Genomic DNA, 14904 nt, shown 5'->3' on the forward strand with positions numbered 1-14904 from the left:
AAGAAGACCACTTTTCTTTTTTCTTTGGCTAGAAAACTAGGAAATAACTTGAAGGTTTTCATTCACAATATTAATATTTTATAAAAAATAATCAAATATTCATTTTTGACATTGTATTTGGGTAAAATTACTCTGTCTGAATAGGTGAAATGATCTATGACATACAATGAGTGTAAACTCTATGAATGTGTTTCCCAAAAGACATCTATATATCTAAGTAGCCACAATCACTTGCATATAAGATTTTTTACTCGTCATGAATCTTTGGATTTCTCTACATGATGTCAAGATAATAATAATAGATATGATAATGAATCTAATATATATAAACATCTTATAGATTTCTAAATTTTACTTTACTAATTTAATTTATATAACTTTAATTATAATATTAATTTTATGTTATATTTAGTTAAGTTATACAACTGGATTATTAAAATATAATTAAAAATTCTAGTTAACATTCACAATGCTATTTTGTAATGTAGTCTTATAACATGATCTTATATTTGCTAATCAAACCTTCCTATCTTCAAAATTTAAAGATGTTATTAGTTCTTGAGACTGATGGTAACTTATGCATCCATGCCAACACATATTTTATTTGGACAATTATTTTTACCAATAATATTTCAAATTTTTAAAAAATAATATTATGTCCTATAGTTTTACATTTATGGATAGTTTTAAAAATGATAAAAATTTAATCATCTTTATTTTTATTGATTTAGAGTATATATATATATATATATATATATATATATATATATATATATATATATATATATATATATATATATATATATGGACTTTATTACTTCTCAGCTAATCTTGTAACTATTATCTTATTTCAAGATTTATTTTATCTATTCTAAGCACCATTGTTCTGAGGTATGTGAGATAGGCAGCAGAGGATTTTTGACAAGCGCTCTTTCTCTCATTGCTTCTAACCGAGGATGATGTCAAATTACCTCAGGAGAAATGACCATGTTCAATGGAAACAAGGGATTCCACACATTATCATTTTTTATGAGGATCGAATTATTCTGCTTTCCTCACTAGGGATTTGACCAGGGATCCTACATGAAAGGGACAGGTGCTATCAATTGATTCTAATTCATTGAAATTTTTTCTTAACTAGGGCTTCTCTCAAGGGCCAATCTTTCTAAATTAAGACTTCTCTTGCATAATTAGGGTTTCTTTCGCTTAATTAAGGTTTCCCTAGGGTTGAAATTTCTCTCTGGTAACATAGGTAAGAGGAAATACTTACAAATTCCTTTGTTGTATTGTGCCATTTTTTTAGTCGAACAATCATATTGCTAAACTCAAATGTAATTATTTATATTTCTATAGTTAGAATTCAGAATAATATTTTAATATTTTAAAAATGGTTATTTATCTCTTCTTTCATTGGCACTCTTTATTTTGAAGGTATGAACTAATTTTTAAATTCTTAGACAAGAACAAACTTTGACTAGTTTTGTCAAACATAGATTTTTGTTCTATTATATATCCAATACTAGACAAAGTTACCAAATGCATGGATATGGAGTATAAAGCTCCAACATCAATTGATTCAAAGTTATACCGCAGTGTAGAGGAAGTAAATCCTTGGATAGTATGGGCTTACAGGCCTCATATAATCTCCTTATTGTTTGTAGGTGCAATTCTTTTAATGTGAGTCTAACTCCATATTTTTTTCAGGCAATTACTTTCTTCCTTGGTGTACTTAATTTATTTTACAAATATTTTATGGTGGATGAATAATTTCAACTTATATTTTGATTTAAGTTGAACATGCAGATTTAGTAATGTTTGTTATGGTATGTTACAAGAAATTACATTTTGTTTGTAGCACTTTAAAATGACATTGAGAACTCAACCTCCATACACTATCAAACATATGAAGTTTAAAAAGAGCAAGATAGACCAAACAGAGTTATTGAGTAGAGTATTGATTTTCTACTCAAAGCTTATCTGGAAAGAACACATAACATGAGATTCTAAGGAAAAAGAGTTAAAATATTCAAACTATCAAAAATATATGTAGTGGACACAAACATGCAATACATTATGGCATGCACTCCTACAATTGTATTTGAACTAACTAATTGGACAAGTTTAAAGGAGAACTTCATGCTTACTTCCTCCACTATGAAAAGGCTAAATTGAAAAATATGGGAAATTTGCAAAAAAAAGTAATAGCATGCGTATAGAAACATAGCATCTATAGCCACTTATTAGTTCCTACTAATGCAGGAAACTATTGTCAAGGGAAGTGCCATAAACTTTGATTAATGTTCTCCCCTACAGCCAATAGCGTGTTTGAATTTCTTTATTTTGTTATGGTTTATGTTAGTTTCCTTGGTATAAAATGCTTGGAGGTTACCCATGTTCTCATCAAATGCAAGGTGTCACCATGTCTACGTACACTCCTGGGACCCTCGTAGGCTTCTATACAAGAGAAGGCAGGGAATCAACGCAGATGTGTTGGGGTTGATGTTTCAGCAGGCCTCCTTACTAGATGGTGGCTTACTAGAGGGGTGGGCAAAATTTGAACCTTCTACTTTTAGCTCTTCTATCGGTATTTTGATGACATTCTTGGGGTTAGTATTTGTGCAGTTGAGCTTTCCAAATGCCATTTTTGCATGTTTCTCTGCATGCACGGTGCCATGTGTAGGTTTCTTAGGGTTTCTTTCACCTCAACTTTGGGTATAGGACAAAGTAATAAAAATGACAAAACGTTGTTAAAATTTGAAACTGTCATCTTTTAAAAATGTTTTGTAAGAGTTTTCTACAGTCAAAGGCAAAATTTTCCCTGGGGGACAGGAGGTTGGAGAGATTTGAATCAAATTTGGCTCTTCCTTTGGTTACTTTGTGTGTCATTCCTAACTTTTGTGATGTTTGTGCTACAATTTGCATGCCCTGCCTATACGCATATATAGATAATTGATAGTCTAATGAAGTTTCTGGCCTTAAAGTAGAGGAAGACTTATCATGTGGTCAAGCTTTGTTAGAAGCATCCTATTAACCCGATAGCCTCAAACAGAGCCAAAAATTTTACACAAATCCATAGGGAATGAAAAAGCCTCTGGTGATAGTATGGTTTCAAGTCTAATTATTCATTCATATTCTACTGTCGATACCATTGGCATGTGACATAAATGTAAAACAATTGCATCTTTATTATTTAAGGGTGTCTGGACTGTAAATTTAGTAATTGTTGCTGAAGGGTTGTTCTCTCTACATTGCCTCCCCCTTTTCATTGTTTGATTCAATTGTCATTTGAGAAACCATATTCATGACTATTAATTTCATTGATTATTTTTTGAGACACAAATCTATATGTTCGTAGGTTTTAGGGTTTCAATTCTTGATGTTACTTAGCTCTAATCAGTCTTTCTTATAAGAACTTCAACTTGCAGATTTAAATGACTTATCATGTTATATATCTTCTTAAAATTTATTCCATCATTGCTTCAAAATGAAAAATATTTAATCTCTCAGCCCTTATAGGGCATTTTGTGCATTCCTACGTTCTGTTGGTTCCTATTTAAGTGTGTCGTTGAGCTCTTAAAGGAGATGTGCTAAATTGGCAATTGTTCTATATTCTTAGGTTAAACTTGGTTCACCTATTTATCCTTTCCTATAGTAGCTCCCCCATCTACTTGTATAAACTATGTGCTTGAAGAATCATGTGTTTCAGATTTTATTTTTAGAAGAGATGATCTTGGGAAAAAAAACCAGCAAAGTCATGTGCTCTTGTTTTCAATGGCCCTCCATAAGATTTACATTCATGATGGCTACATAAACATCTCCCATCATATAGAACCACACCCTAATAATACCCTAATCTCCCTGGTGTGAACAAAACATCCAATGAATAGTCAGCACAGTGAAATAGAGGTTAGTTACATATTCTAGTGACACAAATATAATGATTTTGGCACTGAAGTAAATTGTCTTATGTTTTTCTTATATGTTGCATAGAGTTTTCCCTTTTAGTTCTAATGTTTTATATGCTATATGAAAAAATAACCAAGTATAAATTATGCACTACTTATAAAGGTTGATTACAGACATATCAATAGACGTATCCCTCTTTATGAGCTTGAATATACCCTAGACAACTCAATAGGGATAAAGAGAATCTTATCTATAGTTACTATTGCATCTAAAATAATATTATTTATTCAAGATTGCCCATTTAGATAGTCCTTAGAAGCCTCTTTTTTCGAACACTCAAATGCTATTGGAATAAGTGCTTAATCTTTTTGATGAATTAAGTTAATCTTTGGTTACTTGTTTAAATTGTTTCAAAGAAAACTGTGACAAGAGTTCCTTTTGCATCCATGCATCAGATCACATTGAAATCAAGATTAAATGATGAAGAAGGTCCATCTAACAATCGTATAACAATATTCACAATTTTGGTAGTGAGAACCTACTTTATTGAAGTGTTATTCCATAATATACCTACTACTGCTAAATAGAGGTTGTAACACACTTTCCTATAATCCTTCTCATGTCAGCAAACTGATGACTCTAAAATCTTCAATGATATCAACATATCGTTCATTTTTCTTTATTTTGGCATATTGGCAAGTCTATCTCTAACTATGCTCTATCCTTTTAATTGCCAAATGCTTCCATCTATCAGATGTGATTGTGGCCTTAAGATGTGGTGGTAAAAAATTTTGTATTGGTTCTATATCATCTGGTTTCATGGTTCTTAGGGACAACCTTCTTGTAAGATATCAAAGCTAAAATTTATAAAATTCAGAATACACATTTGAGTTGTAGCTAATCCAATACGCAAATCTTCTCTTGAGGAATTTAGTAATCTTTAGATTGTTGCTGGCAAATTACTTCAAGTAGAAAAGAAAAGGTTCCATCCATCCTATTTGTTAATGAAAATTAGTTTAATGATGTTTTGGTTAGTCTTGAACTTACAGTGATGTGAAGAAGAATTCGCAAACTTTGAAATTTTTCTAAACCTGAATTTATAATGTCACTAAGCCAAATATACACTTTAAAATGCTACTATTTCTATCAGCATACTTCCATGATCAGGAGAAACAACAATCTTTTCTAAATCTTATAAATTTGGACTATGTTTACTGTCACAAAATAGATAAAATAGAGCACTAATATGCTTCCATGATACAAAGATTCGTACGACAATGCTTCACCCACATTTGTATCACTCTTAATATAAATATCCCATTCATTACCTGCAGTTATGATGGAGAAATATAAAGGGAGGAAACCTTCTTCAATTCAAAAATAAATACTTCCAAAACCAAATGTACAACACAAATTGATAACATACACGCACACACACCTTGCAACTATCAATGTGAATGAAACTCACTCTTGAAATCACAAACTGTCATAGTGCGGACTTATTATAGACCCGTAATCAGAGAGTCATTTCTTTTACCAAAGACTGAATTAGGAAAATCGCTTCGGTGCAAATGTGTAAAATTAGGTTCCGCCAAACATATCAAAAACTAAATGAAATCCAATGGTGACAAACAAAAACAAAGTTATGGACCCCGTAACAGAGACTATTTGACTGTTCTAGAAAAATCAGAATTCGTTGTGCTCTTATAAAACTCCCATTCCAAAGTTGACTTATAACTATTTGACTATTATACTCTTCCTTTGAAAATTCAAACAAGACAAAAACTTACATCCAAATCCATAGTAAAAAAAAAAATGAAGCCCAAGGCACTTCCCCAATTTGATAGCCGATTCTTGAATAGGTTTCTGGACTGTCATTTCAAATATGTCTAGGATTTTAATCAACGCAAACAAAAACAAATTAGATTCTTAATACCATAGATCACCTCTGAAAACCATTTCTTTTCAATTCCCACCAATACCTAAAGAACTTATTACCATAAAAAATTAGTACCATGACCAACAACCAATTTAAATCGATTCATGGCATGGGAATAGAAACTTAATTCTTGGAATTATTTTGTGGATTCAAGTCAACAATACATTGAACCGAAACCATGGGTCACTAAATGCAACCTAATATCATGTAGCCTTAACAATCTATAATCTCTACTTGCAAATGACCAAAATGTAAGGAAGAAAAGGTGTGCGAAATCGCTTCCTACGCTAATCTTTGAGAGGACAACTATGCAAATCAAAGTAACTATTGCAAAGATCTCAAGAAATGCATAATAACATAATCAAAATAACAAAGAACACAGAACACAGTGATTACCGTGGGGAAACCCTTTCAGGAGAAAAACCCCACCCTCCAAAACTCGCACAATGTATTATCAAACCAAGATGATTAAAATACACTTGCAATGCAAGTTCTTACAGGAGCGCATCACCACAACTCGAACTTGGAGAGACTCCTTCTAGCACCAGTCTTGCAAACTAAACTCAATTACACAAACACCTCCCCAAGCCCTCCTTTTATAGTGATTTTACAACCTGGAAACCACTTATAGTTTTACAAAACCATGAGCAAAACTACCATGCCACATGTTACCCATTTTTGACATTTACATTTCCAATATGGAAAAACAACCAGGTTAAAAATAGTAATCCCGTCCACAATTTTATCTCTTAGTCTAGACCCCCATAAAAGTCACAAAATGAGTCATCAAGGCTCTAAAAATAGCCTACCTATATTTTACTAAGGACAAGACTCATTTAACAACTCACTAACCACTTTCCAATGCATAAACAAATGGAAAACTCCCACAAACTAATTTTGGAATTTTCCAAGAAAAGATTGCAAGGTTGAGACACATGTTTCTCAACATCTATAAATGCAACCTGATATCATGTAGTCTTAACAATCTATAATCTCTACTTGCAAATGACCAAAATCCATCATGAAATTCTTAGAGGGGAATTTTCTTATGATAGTCTATAATATAAAGTGATTCATTTTTATTCTCCATCAATTCTTGAATCGAACCTTTAAAATTTGAATACCCTGTTTCATACAGGAAAGGTACATTTTCACAATATTGGAAAAATCTCAATTTGCTCAAATTAACCGATAACATTTCATTGAAAGAACCAATTCCAACTTCTAGAAAACAAAACATTTTCCACCCATTTACTAATAGTAATGCAGAACAATCTGACACTATTATTTCTAAGGCATGCAAACCGATTCATATAAGTGGTATTAATAAACAAGACTGGTTCAGTTAATTAGCTCCATATTATATAACTGACAATGTAGGATTAAAATTGAATTTGTTTAAAACCATGTCCATTTCCATAAATTGAACATTCTAGTTATAGTCAAACTGAACCATATATATATATATATATATATAAAATAGGGACATCAGAAAAATATCTTCATGTCATCTGATTGCTAACTCGGTTTCTCTACCTAATGAAAATATTTACTATTTTCTCTTCCTAATGAGAATATTTACTATAAAAATTGATACCACTCAGCCTAGTTTGAAATAAAGATAAAATTATTTTCAAGAACAATGAGACTTGAATTAGTTTTAAATATCAGGGCCCTCAAATCAAACATTCCCACATGGCCATTACAATTAGGCTTTAGAATATGCAAGAAAGACAAAAAGCTTTATTTTACACACAGAGAACTCTATTTTTCTCTCTTAGCCAAGATTGGCTTCACCCCCTTTTTAAAACTACTAACAAAACATATATGAAGTTTCCTTTATCAAGTTAGTTAAAAGAACTATTGAAACCAACTATTATTATCCTTCTAATTTCATCGAACTACTACCTTGGGAAAATGTATTTGATAATTTTAATACTTCACATTATATTATTTTATAAGTGGATTATTAACCATATAATGTCCAACTTACATTTTTTCACAAATTGCCAAAGATTTTCATATTTTTGATATTGAGATATTTTGTTGTGCTGGATAACTCACTTCAGCTAAAATAGAGACACTAAAACCACCAGGAGCTAGACCTTTATTATATCAACAGGTGAAGCATAGTCATTGTCTACCAGACTTTACTAGTCCATTATTTCCTCATGTTATAGGTTTTTTAAAGTAATTTATCATAAACATATTATTTAGTTCTTTGTTACATTTATGAATTGGCACTACTTTCCCTATTACTTGGATTAATTTTAATTATAGTGCATTGATAAAAACTTTCTTTTCATGTGCCTTATTTTTATCAAATTCCTATGTAATGTTTTTTGTAGACTAAGGTTGAATAAATGTCAACGTTAGGTGTAATAAACACTTTTAGCACCCACCTAAGCATAAGGAAGAGGAAATATATGATCATTTGATAGCTCCATGTGTTAAAAAGTGAGTATTTCAATTTATTGTCTTTCAGTTTTTTAATTGATGTGATTTTTTAATGGGGTTTGATATTTTTATTTAATGCAAAGGTCTATTTTCTTGACATAAATTGCATAATCATTTGTATCTTTCTTCTGAGAAGTTAGCACAAGAAACAATACTTGTGTGTGGCCAAAGTGCTTCAAATTATATTTTATAACAGTCTATCACTACAATAATTTAGAGAAGTGTAATTGACATGAAATATAATTTTAAAATGCTTGAACAAAAGGATTTAAAATTGTTGAATTGTTATTGATAAAGATTTAGATTATTGTTTTTCATAATAACTAAAATTTGTGTTATTTGAGAAGAGTATATCATGTTACAGTGACCATGATCATGGTAGATCTAATGTTGGGAAGACAAATTTGTGATTTTTTTGCATTATTCTTTAAAGGGTACTAGCTCAATGGAAGAGCACCTGCTTTATAAGTAGGAGGATGGTGGTTCAATTCCATTGTGCCCTAATATGACTAAATTAATGATTAAATAAACTACCAAATATATTACTAAATGTACTATATATACTACCAAATAAACTACCATATATACTACCCAAAAAACTACCAAATATAATACCAAATATACTACCAAATATGTTACCATATATACTACCCAAAAAACTACCAAATATACTACCAAATAAACTATCAAAATTACCACATAAACTACTATATAAACTACTAAGTAACAACAATAAGTGATTAAATCAATGACCTAATCAATTATTAAAATAGTTTAGTCATAAATTTGGTTGGGAGATAAATGTCTGGCAATAAACTACCATTGGTCATGTGATCAAAATTAGTCACATATCTACAATTTTTAGTAGTTTATTTAGTAATATATTATTGTTTTTGTACTAGTGAATCAATCAAGAAGTGAAAAAGAATGAACATTAGAAGAAAGTTTAGACAGTGATCTTGAAGTTTTCGAAGCCCTACTTGCAAGGAAGTATTCCAAAGGCAGAGGAAAGTACAAAGGTAAAGTTCTTTTGATATGCTTTTCTTGTGAAGAAATTGATCACATTGTTGTAAGGTGTCCAAATAAAGACATCAAAGATGAAAAGAAAATAAATAAACACAAAGGCAAGAAGGATTCCAAGAACTACAAGAACTACAAGGACAAAGGTAAGAAATCTTATTTTATAGCTAAAGATTCTGATAACAATGAAGATGAAATGGTGTAAATTGATGTGAAAGATGAATCTGATGATGAAGGAGATAAGATGGCACTTATCTCTCATGTTAGAAAAAATGATATATGGATTATTGACAATGGATGTTCACATCATATGACTGGAGATAAAAAAAAAAATTATGACATGGAATATTATGATCATGGAGATAGTGTGAGATTTGGAAACAATAAACCTTGTAACATAAAAGGAAAAGGATGTATTTCATTGACTAAAGAACTTGTATGTGATAATGCTTATTGGGTTGAAGGTCTAAAGCACAGTTGAATAATGTTGGATTCAAGGTAGAATTCATGAATGGATAGGCCAAACTACAAGATGGAAAAGAAAATCTGTTTGGATTTTGCAAGAAAAAAAAAGGTAATCTATTTTATCTTGATCTCAATGATTGTTCATATTTTATTGCTCAAGTAGAAGAAAGTCAGTTATGGCACAAAAGACTATGTCATGATAATTTGATTAAGATAAGCAAACAGAGAAGAGTAAGAGGCATTCCTAGTTTGAAGAAGCTTGATATGGGTCTATGCAAAAATTGCCAAATTGGTAAGATGGGAAAGACTAGTTTCAAAAGCAAAAATTATCAGTCAAAAGAATTTTTAGAAATTGTTCATACAAATTTATGTGGACCAATTGGGATAGAGAGTTATAGTAGAGAAAAAAATTTCATTATTTTTGTTGATGACTATTCTAGAATGATGACTATAATGTATCTAAAAGAAAAATTAGGAGCCTTTCAAAAATTCAAGTGGTATTTGGTAAGAGTAGAAAAAGAAACTAGAAAGAGGTTGAAATGCTTAAGATCAGACAAAGGTGGTGAATTCATCTCCAATGAATTTAATAATTTCTGCATTGAAAGAGGAATCAAAAGACAAGTATCAGCCCTTGGTACATGACAGTAGAATGATATAGTTGAAAGATGAAACAAATTTATCATGGATTGTGCAAGAACCCTAATGATTGAAAATAATGTTGCTCTCAAATGCTAGAAGGAAGCCATCAACATTGCAGTTCATACCTTGAATAGAGTATAGTCGAAGAAAGACTCAAACAAAACTTCTTATCAACTATGGTGTTTGGACTCAAAATCGAAGCCTCGATTTTGAGTATCATTGAAAAAATTAAGCCCTTAGCACTTTTTAATGCATGTGTACCCAGCTGTACTTGTGAGGCCTAACAGGTGTTTAATGTTTCTAACACCTTGCATTCAGTGCATCTATGTGTTCCATGATGATAAATTGTCATTTTGAATCATTCTGTGAAGTTTTGTTTTGAGCAATGTCCAATTCTGCATTTTTGCCTAAGTTTCAAATAGTGACAGGATGTTCTGTTTGCAATTGAATATCTCACACCTAGTAACATCTCATGACTCTCTACTTTGGGAGTGTTTAGTGTCCATACCAAAGAGCCTATGTTTCATATTTTGAATTGTTTTGAATCCATCTAACTAGGTTTTGAATCCCTCAAAGTTGGTCATTTACTGTTGTCATGCTAATGCCAAATGTTTAGAATTCTGGGAGGCCCTATTTGACTTGTTATAAATTTGACCTAACTGACCAAAATAAGAAAATTTCTTTTGCATTTCATTCTAGAGGTCAGAGATATATTATATTTCAATTTTGAGCTTTTGAAAAATTTGTTTGGTCAGTTTTCAAACGTGATTCCAAATGCAATTTCTAACTTTTTATTGGTGTCAAGAAAGGCAGATTTGTCGGTACCCTTGTTTGTGACATCATATCTCAAAATTCATGACAGGTAAGATCAAATGGATTGTACCACTATGTTCTTCTTTGAAAATACTTTAAGTGTACCAATTTTCAAGTCTTTGCAAATTCGTCTACATACTTTCCCAGGTCCATTCCATTCACAAAAAAATGCTTTTCCGTGATTGCTTCCAATCTACAAATTTTGAGTAGCCTACTTTGATCATTCGCCAAATGTGTCCTATTATTCTTCATGAGCCCTAATCAAAAACTTACACTCTCTTCATGGAAGTGAACCAACACCCCAGTTTTTGTTTTCCTAAGTGTCATTTTACCTAGTTTTCGAAGCCAAATACGAATGTGTTTTATGGTTTTCTGACTTGTTTTCTTGTAGGCAATTCTGGGAAGGCAACTTTGGCAGTCAATGTCTTTTGACTGAGAATTCGTCATGAGACAAGATTTGGTAGGATGCAAGAATGTAGAGAAAAGAAATAGTAATTTTGATTTTAGAGCTCAGTTAGAGTTTTGGTCAATTTTTAAAGCTGGTCAAAGGACCTCTTGGAACAAGGTTGACAATTCGCAAATAAGGTGTGAAATGAGTTTAAATGGATTGTTCAGTGGTCAAACTTGGTTTTAATTAGTGTGATGGGTTAGATGGATCAATTTGACATATCATTCATTTGAAAATGAATTTTTTTTTAGTCGGGCCCACCTTGGGGCCCGGCTAAATTCCATCTGATTGATAAGGCGTCATGGAATTTTCAAAGTGACTAAAATGGTTTATAATGAATTTATTTTATTGAAATGTCATAATGCAAAGGAAATAAATGATAGTGGTATTGAGTACAATAAAGGTTGCACTGACAATGGGTAATCATGTACATAAAATGCATTGAAAGTTGAAAATCCACATGAGAGTTTCCAAATTGGGGCTATGTTTTATCAATGTATGCAATATTTCTAATATACCAACATCCATATATAGGCCTATTTTCAAGCACATCCCAAGTGGAGCATGTGGAAAATGACCACTCATCAAAGTCATAACATAGTGGAGACTGTCTTTCAATGGGCATGTGGTTGTCCTAGTACAATCCAAGAGAGGAATTTGGATAGTGACGATGATGAATTTTGTGATAGGGATTATGATGTGTTAGCAATAGAAAATAATTTAACTAAATCTTTTTGTAATGGCATGTTTGAGAGTGAGGGTATTAGAAAGGTTCATGGAACCAATGGCATAGGTGATAAGGATGTCTTTTTTGAGGATGAGTCCTCGGAGGTATTGTCTTCTCTTTGCTTGGCTAAACAAGATAGTATTCAGTTGAAAGAAACAATGTTTACAAATTTTTCACTGGTTTGCATTTGAAGATGAGGAGTCCAAGGAAACATTAACATCATTTCTAGCTTCCTCACCTATAACAATGGATGATGATCAACTAAACATCATGATGAACCCAACTACCATTGGCAATAGTAGTGGAAGTGACGATAAGGTTGTGGTAGCAAAAGATGAGGGTTTAATTGATATTGCAACTTCCAATGATTCCTCATTAGGAACTACCTTTGATGCCAATATATATAGTTAGCTTCCAAAGCTAGAGATTACATAGGACACGTTGGTCAAAGGGCCCATTTTTTAATAGAAAGAATTGTAGTTGTTGAGAAAGCATGAAAGGTAGCAAAGACAATGGATGTGGAGTAACATGACAATTTTGTTGAGAAACAGTCCACGGCTCAGCAAGATAGTCCATGTTGAAGGCAGAGTAGTCCACATTAGAGGGGAATCCCACACATAGGATGTGGCCGCAGCATGAGGAGGAAGTGGTAAAACAAATCTATTGCATCACCTTGTTGCACACACAAAGATGTCCAGAATCTAAGGATATGTTCTGAACCTGGACCCTACAGTAATGACACTACCTTTTGGTGCTAATATTGATATCCAAGATACTATTAAGTACAAGGAAGTTATGAAGGAGTTCAAACTAGGTGCGACTGGTGGAATTCTAACATCCTTGAACTTATTTGCCACTAAATTTGATGAGGTCATATTCAGCTTCAAGGGCCATAATAACAAAAGCTTTTGATTCCACTTTCCCCACTATAGTGGCCTATGTCATTAATACTCCTCTCTCAAAAAACCCAATCACTTTTATGAGCAATATGCTTTATGCGTGCATTATACTCTACAAGACACATCTGCCTCTTCTTCTTGCATTTAATAAGATTGATGTTTCTTATCATAAATTTTTTGTAGAGTGGATGGAGGATTTTGAGGCATTTCAGGAAGCAATAGAGAATGATAGATCATACACTTCTACCCTCAGTAGAAGCTTATGTCTTGTACTGGATGAATTTTATCAAAATCTACAAATTTTTGGGGTCTCAGTAGTAATAGGTGTTGGGATGGATGATTTCTTCGCAACAGTTGAATCGAGTGCTAATGAGTACATGGAAACCTATAAGGTGCATCTAGAGAAATGATGCATAGAAAAAGAACAATTGGAGGAGGAATAGAAGAAATCCATATGCAAGGTGTATCCCCATGTTGTGAAGAAAAATGGAGCAGAAGTTGTAGGGCATGGGGTGGATCTAGTCTGTGGAGAGCATGGTTACAGAAGAGACCCTTTGCACCATTTCAATCCATGTCATGTTGTGCAGATGAATGGAAATTTGCAAGAAGTAGAGAGAAAACAACTAAAAAATGATATACCCCACCTTGAGCAGGTTGGGAGATGTTTTAGTATTTAAATCCAAAAGAACTCAATAGGTAAGTGTCTTCAAGACACGAACCTTTTGAAAGGAAAGCCTACATGGTGGGGTCTGTCGTGGCTAACTAGATGGCGTGGAAAATGAAAATTTGACAAATGAAGTGAAGAAGGTGCCAGACAAGTTAAAAGATTCTGGTGACCACCATGTCGCCACCAAAAAATGGGAGGATCTCATCGGTACTAACATGGCAACCTCCAAGAAAGTTGAGAAATCTAGCAGAGTTGTGGGGCTGCGAAGATCAAGGTGATCGCTCAAAATTTTCCATGTGGCTGCATTTGAATGGAGAAGGAAGATATTAAGAACATGACGCTAGAAAAACTTGCCAGAATCTGGTGGTTACCATGTTGCCACCAAAAAATGGGAGGTTTTTCAGCAAGCAACATGGTGACATCCTAGAAAACTTGAAATCTACCAAAGGTTGTGGGACTTGACAGATGATGATGTGGTGAAGAGGTGTCATGTTTAACTAATTAAAGCATGTCATGTGGCACAGGTCTGGCGCCCAGATGGATAAGAGCTCAACAAAATATAAAATTTCAATATTTTGTTTAGAAAAGCAAAAAAAGGAAATGTCCATTCATAAATGAATTTTAAAGTTATAATTTTAAAAAAATATATATAGTTTATACTATAGCGGGTTTTTAAATTTTCTTTTTTTGCATTTTAATGTGCAAGGCCATAGTTGGAGCCTGAAACTTCAAATGGCCACCAAAGGGGCTTTTTTTGTTTGAAATATGCACTCCAATATACCATTGGAATCGAGATGAGATGAATTATCTGAATATGGAGTTAGATTTTGCATAGATGTTTAGTGGTTCAGTTTATAATCAGATTTGTAATTTTTGGGGCATTCTTAGTAGAACGGGAAAAATTCATCGTTGAGCTTCAAAATT

General features: G+C 32.4%; 1 pseudogene; it reads left to right on the plus strand.

Moving 5' to 3' along the window:
- The window catches only part of LOC149532372 (GPN-loop GTPase QQT2 pseudogene), a 179737-nt pseudogene extending 165747 nt beyond the window's left edge, over nt 1–13990 (plus strand).
- The last annotated feature ends 914 nt before the right edge of the window (nt 13991–14904 follow it).

Source organism: Cupressus sempervirens, chromosome 10, assembly GCF_028749045.1.
Source record: "Cupressus sempervirens isolate cs-2001-9-10 chromosome 10, ASM2874904v1, whole genome shotgun sequence".
NCBI classification, from domain to species: domain Eukaryota; kingdom Viridiplantae; phylum Streptophyta; class Pinopsida; order Cupressales; family Cupressaceae; genus Cupressus; species Cupressus sempervirens.